Source organism: Copidosoma floridanum, unplaced genomic scaffold (assembly GCF_036245765.1).
Source record: "Copidosoma floridanum isolate Cflo_tuat_1 unplaced genomic scaffold, Cflo_Japanese_pri ptg000011l, whole genome shotgun sequence".
Taxonomy (NCBI): domain Eukaryota; kingdom Metazoa; phylum Arthropoda; class Insecta; order Hymenoptera; family Encyrtidae; genus Copidosoma; species Copidosoma floridanum.
The window spans coordinates 5,872,161-5,883,529 of record NW_028321888.1 but is presented as its reverse complement, the minus strand read 5'-3'; the positions used below and the strand labels follow the sequence as shown (position 1 = coordinate 5,883,529).

Below are 11,369 nucleotides of genomic sequence, written 5' to 3'. Positions count from 1 at the left end.
TTACATTATTATCTTTCCTTTTAGTCATTCAGCTTTTGTTTAATGTACTTATAGATAGAAACGAATGAACAAGCATAAACAAACAGACGATCAATTAATGGAAGAGCGTGTATGTGTGCATATACATTTGTGTATGTAAGTGTCACATGTCACGTCACGTCTCGAAGGTCGAAGGTTATACATACCTATATACGTAGTCCATTATCAGGGCCTGGCCAAACCCTTCCGATAACCTTATTACTATACTGGCCAGGGCATGCTTAGGCCACCTGGCCAGGGCCTGGTGTTCAGCTACGGCCGTCTAGTGGTCATTTCTTGTCGGATTGTGCACGGAGCCTAAGGCCTGTAAGCCTCTACATACATGTACATTGGCCTATGTTATAACACTGGCCCCCGAAGCCAAAAAAAGTTATATGGTACGGCCACAGTTTGTTTTTGTTGACATCCCTGCATGTGCCTGTTGTGTGTGGACATCCCTATGCTTACTTTCTCTCTCTCGTTTCTTGTCGTTATTTTGTGCTGGGTGATAATTGTTTATAGCTCTTGTTTTATTAACACCTACTTATTAGTTTATTTTAAGATACAAAGAAGTCATTATTATACATTGAAACAAAAGAAAACCAAAACAGTTTAATTATGTACAGTATTTACAATAAGTTAAGAAAAATGATGGTTAAAGATTTTATAAAATTCGAAGTATTTTAAAGTTTGAGAAGAAAAATGCTATATTTAAAAGTAAATACATATATCCTTTTACATATATGTGCATATATTTACATTATCTAAGAAATTTTTACAGTTAATCTTTATTAGATATTTTAAACAATAATTTTCCGTATTATTTCACTAAATGTTTCGAAAGCACATATGTTGCTAGCATGAAATTATCAAACAAATTAGATAATTTAAAAAATTATGCATCAGTACCTTGAAAGTGTTACTAGTTAGTGGTCATAAAATTATTTTCGTTATATAGTGCTCGAAAAAGAGAAAAACCTTTTATTTCAAAGCACCCAAATAAGCAACGAAAATAACCTTACTCAAGTAAATAGATAATTAGTTGCAGCATTTGGTAATATTGATTAAATCCAACTTCCGTTACTTTTCCATAAAGTGGCAAAAATTCATAACTTACATAGTCATAACCATCCAACTGAGAGTTTTTCAGCAAAAACATTTGGTTCAGGTTTACTATCTTGGCTACGCGGTTTTCGATTTGAAAAGGAGTTGTAATATAATGGAGGGTTTTTAAGGCAGTTGGTCCAAAAATCGACTTAAAACAGATTTTCTTCAAATTTTAGGGATCGCTTCGTTATAGCGCTACACATAATTCGTTAAAATTTTGAGAGTATTGCCCGTGCCTTTTTGAGATACAAAGCTTCAAAGTTGAACTCTTTACCATGGGAAGTATGGACTAACCCCGTAAAAAACAGACATTACAATGAAAGGTAAGAAAATCGCTCAACAGATTTTGTCTAAAAACCAATGTGCTACTACGGATAGTTTTAGTTATAACATTTTAAAATTTTAGATTATTTAGCTGTGCCGTCTTTTTTACTGATGGCTCGATTGCATTCTGGGGCCCGAATCTTCGTCGATGTAATGTTTTTTCTTTTATTATTTTGATGGTCTTAATAGTAATTCATTAACGTTCTTGTCTCCAAACTCTTTTATTCCTATCAATTAGGCAAACGCGTAAGTTTAACCTCAAAAATTAAATACCGTAGCGAATGTTTATTATGGTGCAAAACTGAATTTATTATCGCACGTTGCTACAAACAATACAAATAACTAAAATCTTAGTCATCAATTTCGAGACTTTTACCTTCGTGCATGAATTTTTTATTAGTTTTTAACACTACTTCATTTTTGTACAATTAAAATGATACGAAATTAGCTATAAGTGTATATCGGAAGTCGGAATTAGTATTTACAGAAGGGAACCTTCTTTTCGATGAAATAGTTTTTCATTTGAATTTTATTTTTAAGTAATGTGCGATAAAAATAATTACTTTTAGAACTCTTTATAGATCATAATTAAAAAAAAAAAAAAAAACAACTCTTGACGAACTCTTAGAGAACTTAAATGACGAGACGTACGGAAATATTATGAGGCTCTTTCACCGTCAAGCTTGAATCAGATGGCGCCAGGGCACGTCGCGGCTGTCATACTTACACACCGTCAAATTTACAGTTGTGTATTGCGTTCGTGAGCCTATCTGTGTAATGAGCAAAGCAGAAGACATAACCTTTGTAAATGATTGCTGTTGTTTGCAGACAATTTTTGTTTGCATTTACGTTTAAAGATAGTAGGAAAAATGAAGTGCAGTGTAATATCCTGCGATAAGAAAGTGAAATTTAAATTTCCTTCTGATAGTGTGATAAAAAAAAAGTGGCTCGAAGCAATTGGGAGACCAACATTTTTGCCGCTCCCAAGTCATGGCTTACCTGTCCACGAGTTCTGCTTTTCTTTCACTGACTCTTGCTCCTTTCCCTTTTAAAAGCTTTTTCAATTCTGAAACTTTTAAGCTCCCGTAATATTCTTTCTTGTCTTCCTTATTCATTTCAAAATTTCAAATATTGCGCTTTACCACTACACTTTAATTTCCTATGTACATACAATACTGAAAAGTAATGTTGTGTGAGTGAGACGGCCATGACAGCCGCGACGTGCCCTGGCGCCATCTGATTCAAGCTTGACGGTAAAAGAGCCTCATAGGAGTGCTTAAAGAATACTATAGGAACACTTTGCGAATACTAAAACAAGTTCGTCAGTGAATACATAAAGAATTCTTTAGGAATTGTGGATAGTAGCTAAGTCTTATTTTATACTCCAGTTTATGAGGTTTTCCCAAAAAGTCATTCGATTTTGAAAATAAACAGACCACATCCGTTGGTACGACGTTTCCGATTTTATGGCCCTACTAAAGATTTGCTCTGCATTTGTAGTTAAATAAATCCAATGAACTTATTTATGAAAGATCTAATTCATATTTCAACTTTATTCGCGTGTCTACAGTTTGAACTACATACTTAGTAGAAATATCGGTTCTTCTTTAAACCACCAGGGAGACGCTACTTGTCACTTTATGCTACGAATACGAGCGATCGAGCAAAGCTCGTAAGGGAACCACCGAATGTGGTACTGTATACGTTATTCGCTCCGCGCACAAATCCCAAAAATTAGAACTCCGATACCCAAATCCTACATAAAACAACATGTATTCACTGACACTAACGCCAAAGTGATGCACTTGGCGCTAGTGTCGGTGGTTACATGTATTTCAAATGAAATTTGGGTATCGAACTTCCTATTTTTGCCGTTTGGGCACACTAATTGGGATTTGTATTATAGTAGCATTAACTATGTTATGATGCAAAAGTGAGACATTTCCTAGCTCCAAAACTTTTTGGGAATGTTTTTTAATGACTTTCTTCTCCTTTCTTTCCACCCTTTATTTGTACGGCCATATAGTAAATCTTATTGCATTAACATATATAAATTAATGTTCCAATAAAATCTCTTTCATATTAAATCGAGATTATTTACGAAAAAAATTGTGTACTCCACATGCAGGCAAAACTCAATTATCTTTAATGAAAAAAATCATAGATTTTTTATACGGCTTTTGATTTAAATATTTATGTGGAAAAACCATATGAAAGTATGTAAACTATACAGAAGTTGATAAGCTACATTTAAGTTAACAAACCATACGAAAGTGAGTAGATTTTAAGAGTTGTGACATTCCAGTGAAATATTGCATACGCGTGGGAAAAAAGTATTCTGCTGTCGATATGACGCAAATAAATATTAGATATGTAAATTAGGATACACCGTATACTTAACTAGAGCAACTTCATGCTACTTTTTCGTTTACTTTTTGAGTTGAGACCATGATTTTATGTTTACAAAATTTCAAAGTATCAGGGCAATAGTTTTTTGAACGCGTACAATACTAGTGGAAATGGTAATATACGGAACGTCATAATTTTGTTTTTTATATTGTAAAACATAAAAAATAAAAGTAAAGTCGTGTATTACGCGCTTGTAATGTTAATAATAATGGCATTTTTACAAGGATTCGATCAAATCAATTTTTTTATTATTATGTTAACAGTAAAATCGAGTGTATATGATGACTTACATTTTGAGACGATAACGACAAAATAATCAAGACTGTTAATTAAAAAATTTTTTATCATTAAGTAATATCATAATGATGATACATAACATTTTACTAAAAAAATATTTGTCATAACATTATTTTTTTGGTTTTTTTTTAAATGTTGAATCATTTATAAAAAATTTACATTATTTGTAAGAGAGTCATTGTAAGTTATTTCATTAAATAATATGTTTATTTTTATCATTATCTTTATTCTTTAGTAATAATCACTTTGTCTCTGAGCCAGCAGAGTCGTAGTCAAGTTACCAGAGGCTCAAAACTCTGGAAAAGTAGTGGTTAATCCTAAAGATGCGTATTTGTGCTTAAAAATAAGAAAAAAATATTAGAAACAATACCTGAAAGTCTCTACATAAACCAATACACGCGTTAAGGTTTTTTTAATGGAAAATAAGTGATTTTTCTGCTTTTTCTAGTTTTCCTATTAAGGCTTAAAAATTATTGATTATGTAAGGAAATGTTAAATCCAAAAGATATTCAGAAAATAATCTCGCTTACAGATGAAGTGTGAAAAAAAATTCAAAATTTAATTTTTATTGTTTAAACCAGTAAAGAGGTAAAAAAAAAAAAAAAAACTAGAAAATTAGTTGTCAAAATATATGTTAAGATAGAAAATCCGTGAACCGAGCTGATCAAGCGGGTAAAGTGCGTCATTTACCGTATTGTGACAGTCTTATAGGTTATGGCTGTATGCTTTTGGAACGGAAAAAATATTAATCAATTAACTGATTTCTAATTAGTGCCGACACACTATAATTTTAATGAACTAAAATAAAGTACAAATTCCCGTGATTTGTACAGTATTTTCATAAAAATTGTTTAACTTGTTACGTATGTCTTTAAAGCTGTTATTGCTGATACTGGCAGACCATGTTAAAAACATATTAAAAACTCAAAAATCTTAAAAAATAGTCCCGATGCATTACCTTAAACAAATTTTCCATAACATAAAAAAATTTAATGTATAACATATTTCAAATTCAAGAAAAGTTCGATTTGTTAGAGGTGATAGATTTTCTACCTTAAATTATTTAAACTTGGCTGATACTGGGATATGTTACAAACAAAAGTTTGTTCATCATTAAACGCCAAGTCCGATCGCAAATTTAGAAATGGTGATATATTGCAAAACTGTTGATTAAACATTTTGAATTCTCGTAGTACTGGTAAACTGCGATGAATCTATATCTGCTTTTTTGGAATCAATAAATTAATACTCTGCTCATCGTAATTATTCAAATCACTCAAAATATTTTTTACAACGTTTATTGTGTAGTAATCAATTTCTGCTTCATGCACACTACTACCTTTTTCTAAGGTAAAGTCTATAAATTCCTGCGCTACGATAGGCATATGATCTGATATTTCGCACCCGTTCATAAGGCGAGCGACATAAACGCGCAATCACTTGGAGCCATATCGACTCTGGCCTCTGAAATTAACGTTTAAACGTAGTCTACACTCCTAAAAATTTAACTATTTTTATTTGAACTTAATTCTAGTAGCCCAAGCCGAGATATAAATTTTTTAAGCCACGCTTATCGTGATATTTTCGATTAGGGAATTTCTTCCAAATTGAGGTTATGTTTCCGGCCCTCAAAAAGTGATCAGATATGGGTGCTTGAGTGTTAAGAATAGTTAAAAATTTTTTTTATCGAAATCCCAGTGGCCCAGAAAAACTGGGATGATTTTTTCTACCACCCGTTCATGAGGCGAGCGACTTAAACGCGCAATCAATCAAAGCTATATCGATTCCGGCCTCTGAAATTAATTTTAAAACGTAGTCTACACTTCTAGAAAGTCAACTTTTTTTATTTGAACTTGATTCTAGTGGCCCAAGCCGAGATATAAATTTTTTAAGCCACGCTTATCGTGATATTTTCGATTTCAGAATTTTTTCCAATTCGATGTTATGTTTCTGGCCCTCCAAAAGTGATTAGAAATGTGTGCCTGAGTGTTAAGGGTAGTAAGGATTTTTTTTTAGTGAAATTCCAGTGGCGCAGACAGAAGGGCTCAATTTTTGCTACCACCTCATGAACTCCTGCGTCTATGACGGACAGTTACGAACGTAATTGACTTTATTAATAAAAACTTTTTAGTTCAACATGAATTTCTGGAATTTATGTCATTTAGTGGTAGTAAGTATCGATCGGTACGAGGTATCTATTAAAAATATCCTTATTGTCCTGGTTTAAATTTGAAATTAATACTTTAAGTCATTTTTAAGGTTAATTTAAGACACTCTTCTATATTGTTTTACTTGAGGTTATGGTTTTGGCTAAAATAAAGCGCCTAATGTGTTGTTTTTCTATTGGAGATGCTTCTGTGGGTCATTAGTTACTTATTTAGAGCGTTTTTGAGCCGAAACAATGTTTATTTTTTGCTCAAAATCATTTCCATCTTAAAATGCTTATATCTCCTCAGCCGTAACTGTAATTGGCTTTAAATTCGCTGGGATTGCTTCTTACATGTATTAGAAGCGTTTGCAATAGTCAAAACTTGATAATTTGAAAAAAAAAATTTTTCAGTTTTCGTTGCATGCAACGTTGCAAACTTCAAAGTCATCCGGCCAGGGCGGTCCCGAACAACGTCTAAAGACACGAAAATTTGTCCCCGATTCTGCACTGGAACTCACGCAACTGGCACGGCATCTGAAACGCGAAAATACTGCCGCTCTATGACGCTCGCGGCTCGGCCACCTCAGCTCGGCTTCCGGAGACTCTCACCTAGAGGAAGTCCCGCCGGAGGTAGCCTGTCGGGAAGCGAGCTACTCTCCTAGGAAGAAGCGAGCCCCACGCCTTAAAAGAAAACGCCTTCTGGCACTGGCTTACAAAATAAGGACACGAAATGCGGGTTTCTCGAGTTATTCACTTCACTTTGTTTTGTTATTTACACTTACGCGGGCGTCTAGGCCCCGAAAATCTCGTCGCGATCCGTCACTATGTCGCGGCACGAATTCCGCAATCACGCTCTCTCTCACCCACGCTGCTCGACGATCTCCGTCCCAGGGGCCGGCTCTCGTGGCTCGCCCTGGCTACTCGCGGCCGATACACGCATACACACACTCGATTTCGAAGGCTACTGCAAGAGTGTCGCGTTAGGCCCACCAATTAGTGCAGCCTCGCGCATTACCGCACTATATCTACATACATACTTCTGAGTCTTACCGTCAGGACATCATTCACACACACTCTAACGTGACGCAGTTTATAGTACATACGCTTAATACAGATACATAGGTATACATACACTCTTAGTCAATGAAGCAACACTGGATCAGCACAATGGCGCGGTAATAACAAATATTTCATAATACGCAATTACACAGGTAGACCCTTATATACTAGAACTACACATTCTTGGGCTTTTCTTCGGCGCTATGTCTTCTCTTCTCTCTTTGGCGCTACTCCTTGTATCTGATTACTCTCACGTAGAACATGAAACACACAGACCTGGACCTTTATTAGCTTATTGTAAATAAAAATAGATTCCACCTTGATGACGCGTTTCGGCGCTTAATGCTATAGGGTCAGAGAAAAATGACTTCGTCATAAACTGCTTTTTGTTGAAGCACAAGCGTGTGCTACTCATTAATCGAAAGAGCAGGGGTACCAAAAACGCTTAGAGGTGGTACATTACGTTTGAGCTTGTCAAAACTGCACCACCAAGCGTTTTGGATGGTATTACTTAAATAACAAGTATGAACGGCAAAGTACAAAAATGCTGACTGTGATGTGACTTTTTTTACAAAACATTCAGAGAAAGGATTATAAAATGCTGACATTTTTATTTCTTAAAACAGTCCGTAATTTATAACAGTCCGTAGCTACATTTTTTGGAATGCGCATACTACAAATTATAAGCACAGAAATGATAATAATACATAACATAAGCTGAGAGTTAAATTTTATATCAACATTATTTTACGACAACTGCTTTGTAAGCATTTTATTGGACATCCACCACTAGCTAATAAGTAGCTTATACTTCTTTTGTTACATCTTAATGAAATAAAACGTCTCGCGATTTTGTCATTTTTTTCAAATCATTGAAAAAATTGTCAAGAAATTTTCTGAAACCCAATCCATGACTCATGTAAAATAGAAACATTAAACAAAATTGACCGCATACTTTTAAAGAAAGGCTTCGTAGTTGTTGAACATTCCAACGCAGTTTTTTACAATTTTGCGTAGACGATTAATGGGATCCGGTATATACAGTTGTACCCCATCGCTATCGAGATAAAAGCCATTAACTTGTTTATCAGCATACATAGCAACCCAATGAGTACCTGGCTTTGTATGATTGTCAGCGTTTATAACAAGCGTTGTCGGTTTCGTACACACCCGTGGGATCTGATCATAGTGCAGACTGTCCATAGTTGATTTCTGTTGTTTTTGATAATTTCTTGTCAAAATTATGTTCACAGAGCCAACACTTTAATTTGTAAACATTATTCAAAGAACATCGATATTTTCGATAATTTGGCTTCAATGCTTGGTGTGTGCAATATTCCTCCACCGATAAGGCTTTCAAAGGTGGACAGTCGATCTCGTATTCCAAATTTATTACTTTACAATTCGTGATTTTGTGCAAATCGTAACACTTTTCACAACTTCTGACGTAAATTTTGCGTGTGTTCCTTCTAATATCATTGAAAACTTTCAAAATCACTTCTGAAGGTACACCCTCGAAGAAATCAAGTCCATGATGATGTCGGGAAAACCATGTATTTTTTGCGCCTCCTTACTCAATACTTGCAAGCGACAAGGAGGTGTTACTACTCAATGTGCGAAAAAGTCATTGTTCAAAGCAACGATAGCAATTTCTTTCGGCACCGTTACGTGATTTTTCACCTTAAAATACTAAATGTCTACTACGAGGTCCATTGCGTTTTACAGCTGGTTGAGAGAACCAACAAAAACTAAACCGAGAGATGATTGACGTGTCGAAGCAGTGAGTGTAAGTATATGTAGTTAGTGGTGCCATCTAGCCACTAAAGTCGACCGTGATTTGACGTGATGCATCGATTTCGGAAATAATCTCGTACTCGGCATACACTATACAGTTAACAGTCGAAGTTAGAGCGTCGGAAAATCGAACATCTAATCTAACGCTTTCGTGTTTAATCAGATTTCAATGAGAACAGTTGTTGGCCGATAAATCTGGTGTTAAGTTAAAAGCAAAGAAGCAGTAACCGTTAAAATGAGATTCCCGATCGATGTGATTATCTTAATTAAAAAAGTAAACATTAGTACCCGAAAACAAGGTATAATAAGCATCTATGTATAAATCATTCGTTCTTAAGTCAGACTGTAATGGTTTGGAAGAAACTTGAATGCCGTCGATGTACAAACAAAGGAAATTTATGATAATGTCCATGATAATGTCAGGACAACCCAATATTTTGTCGTTGTGCCTCCTTACTCAATTTTTGCAAATGACAAGGAGGTGTCACTACCCAATGTGCGGAAAAGTCATTGTTCAAATCAACGATAGCAACTTCTTTCGGCACCGTTAGGTCTTTTTTCACCTTGAAATACTTAATGTCGACTACGAGCTCCATTGCGATTTATGGATGATTGAGCGTTCCAGCAGCAACTAACCCGAGAAACAATTGGCGTGTCCGAGTAGTGAGTGTAAGTATAATATACGTAGTTAGTGGCGCCATCTAACTGCTAAAGTCGACCATGATTTGACGTGAAGCATCGATTATTCTCGTACTTGGCATACACTATACAATTAACAGTTGAAGTTAGAGCATCGGCAAATCGAATGTCAAATCTAACACTGCCGTGTTTAATTAGGTTCCAATGAGAACATTCGTTGACCGATAAATCCGGTGTTAAATCGAAAGCAAAGAGACAATAACCGTTGGGATAAGATTCGCGATCAATGTGGTTTCCTTCATTGAGAAAGTGAACGCCCGTGCCCGAAAACAAGGTACGATAAACATCTACACATAAATTATTCATTTTAAAGTCTGGCTGCAATGGTTTGTAATGAACTTGAACACCGTCAATGTACAAACAAAGGAAATTTATATTTAAATGATGAAAATTAAACGGATTCATAGTACCATTGCCATTTTAAGCTTGATTTCCAACAAAACCGACGATTATCCGCTTCGGTAACTGGCTCAAAATAATATTATCTTGAGTTTCGCCATGAATACCGCTGTGCATCGTCTTAGCTTTTACTTCCGTGTGAGCGGATATTTTGCCGTGCTCTTTGACAGAGCTTTGGTGTGGGCTAATAAAACAGATGGGCTTATTTTAACTTGTTTCACTAAAAGATTTGCTTCTTCGATACGAACGGAAACCAAGTTTAAAGTGTCTATGAGACAAAATGCATCGCGAGATCTTACTAATCGCATTCTCACCTCGACGCCATTGATGAGTAATTTTTCCTGACTGCAAACATCGCAATGAAGATGACCAATCAGATCAGTCGATTTTGTTGCTAGTAGTAGTGCACGTTGCTTTACGAGGCCGGCGTTGGCATCCAACACATCGGCCATCTTTGTCGCCGTATCGTCGAACTATAATGCACTCGTTAAACGGGATGATTTTGCCGCAGGACCGTAATTTAATAAAGTTTTCAAATACACTCTGTAAGCTCTGTAAAATTATGTATTGACCCCGCCTTTGAGATTTTAGATGCTACGTCAGCATTCAATTTTTTATCTTCATTGACGGCCAACTTGACACAAAGACTAAGCATCGTGTGTGCGAGATAAATATATTCGTCAACATTACCTGGTACCACAAATTCGATCGGTTAATCATCCGTGAGCGATGATATCGGCTTGTGCTGAATCGAGTGCGATCCCTCGGTTGTTGTTTGAGTCTGCTGGGTATCAAAAAAAAAAATTTAGAATTTAAACACTTACACAAGGGACTGTGTAAGGGTTATTTTTTAAAATGTTTACTTTCAAAAATATTTCTGGCAATTTTCTTTTCTTTCTTCTTTTTTCTTTTTAGTGTACTCTTCTTCTTTTTTACATCTCGTTTGCACGTTTTCTTAATCTTTTTCTTTTTACTCTTATGACACATTGTCTGCTCAGTTTTACGAAGTAATTGCAACTGAAATGGATCGTCGAGTCGTCCAAGTTTATAACCCGAACCTTCTATAAGCTTGTCCAATTTTTACTCGGCTTTTCTCTTCAGCGTCGACATAATG

The 11,369-nt window shown here is 35.4% G+C and overlaps 1 protein-coding gene across 5 annotated transcripts in view; it reads left to right on the top strand.

Annotated features, from left to right (window-relative positions):
- Positions 1–391: 391 nt before the first annotated feature.
- The window catches only part of LOC106647058 (uncharacterized), a 215,079-nt gene continuing 204,101 nt past the window's right edge, over positions 392–11,369 (top strand). For 4 of the 5 annotated variants that reach the window (XM_089590035.1, XM_089590034.1, XM_089590037.1 and 1 more), the window contains exon 1: positions 1,326–1,448. The gene's annotated coding sequence lies outside the window, so the exon portion shown is untranslated. Of the gene's footprint in view, positions 417–1,325; positions 1,449–11,369 lie in introns of those variants that run through there. The other variant, XM_089590033.1, reaches the window with a different exon arrangement.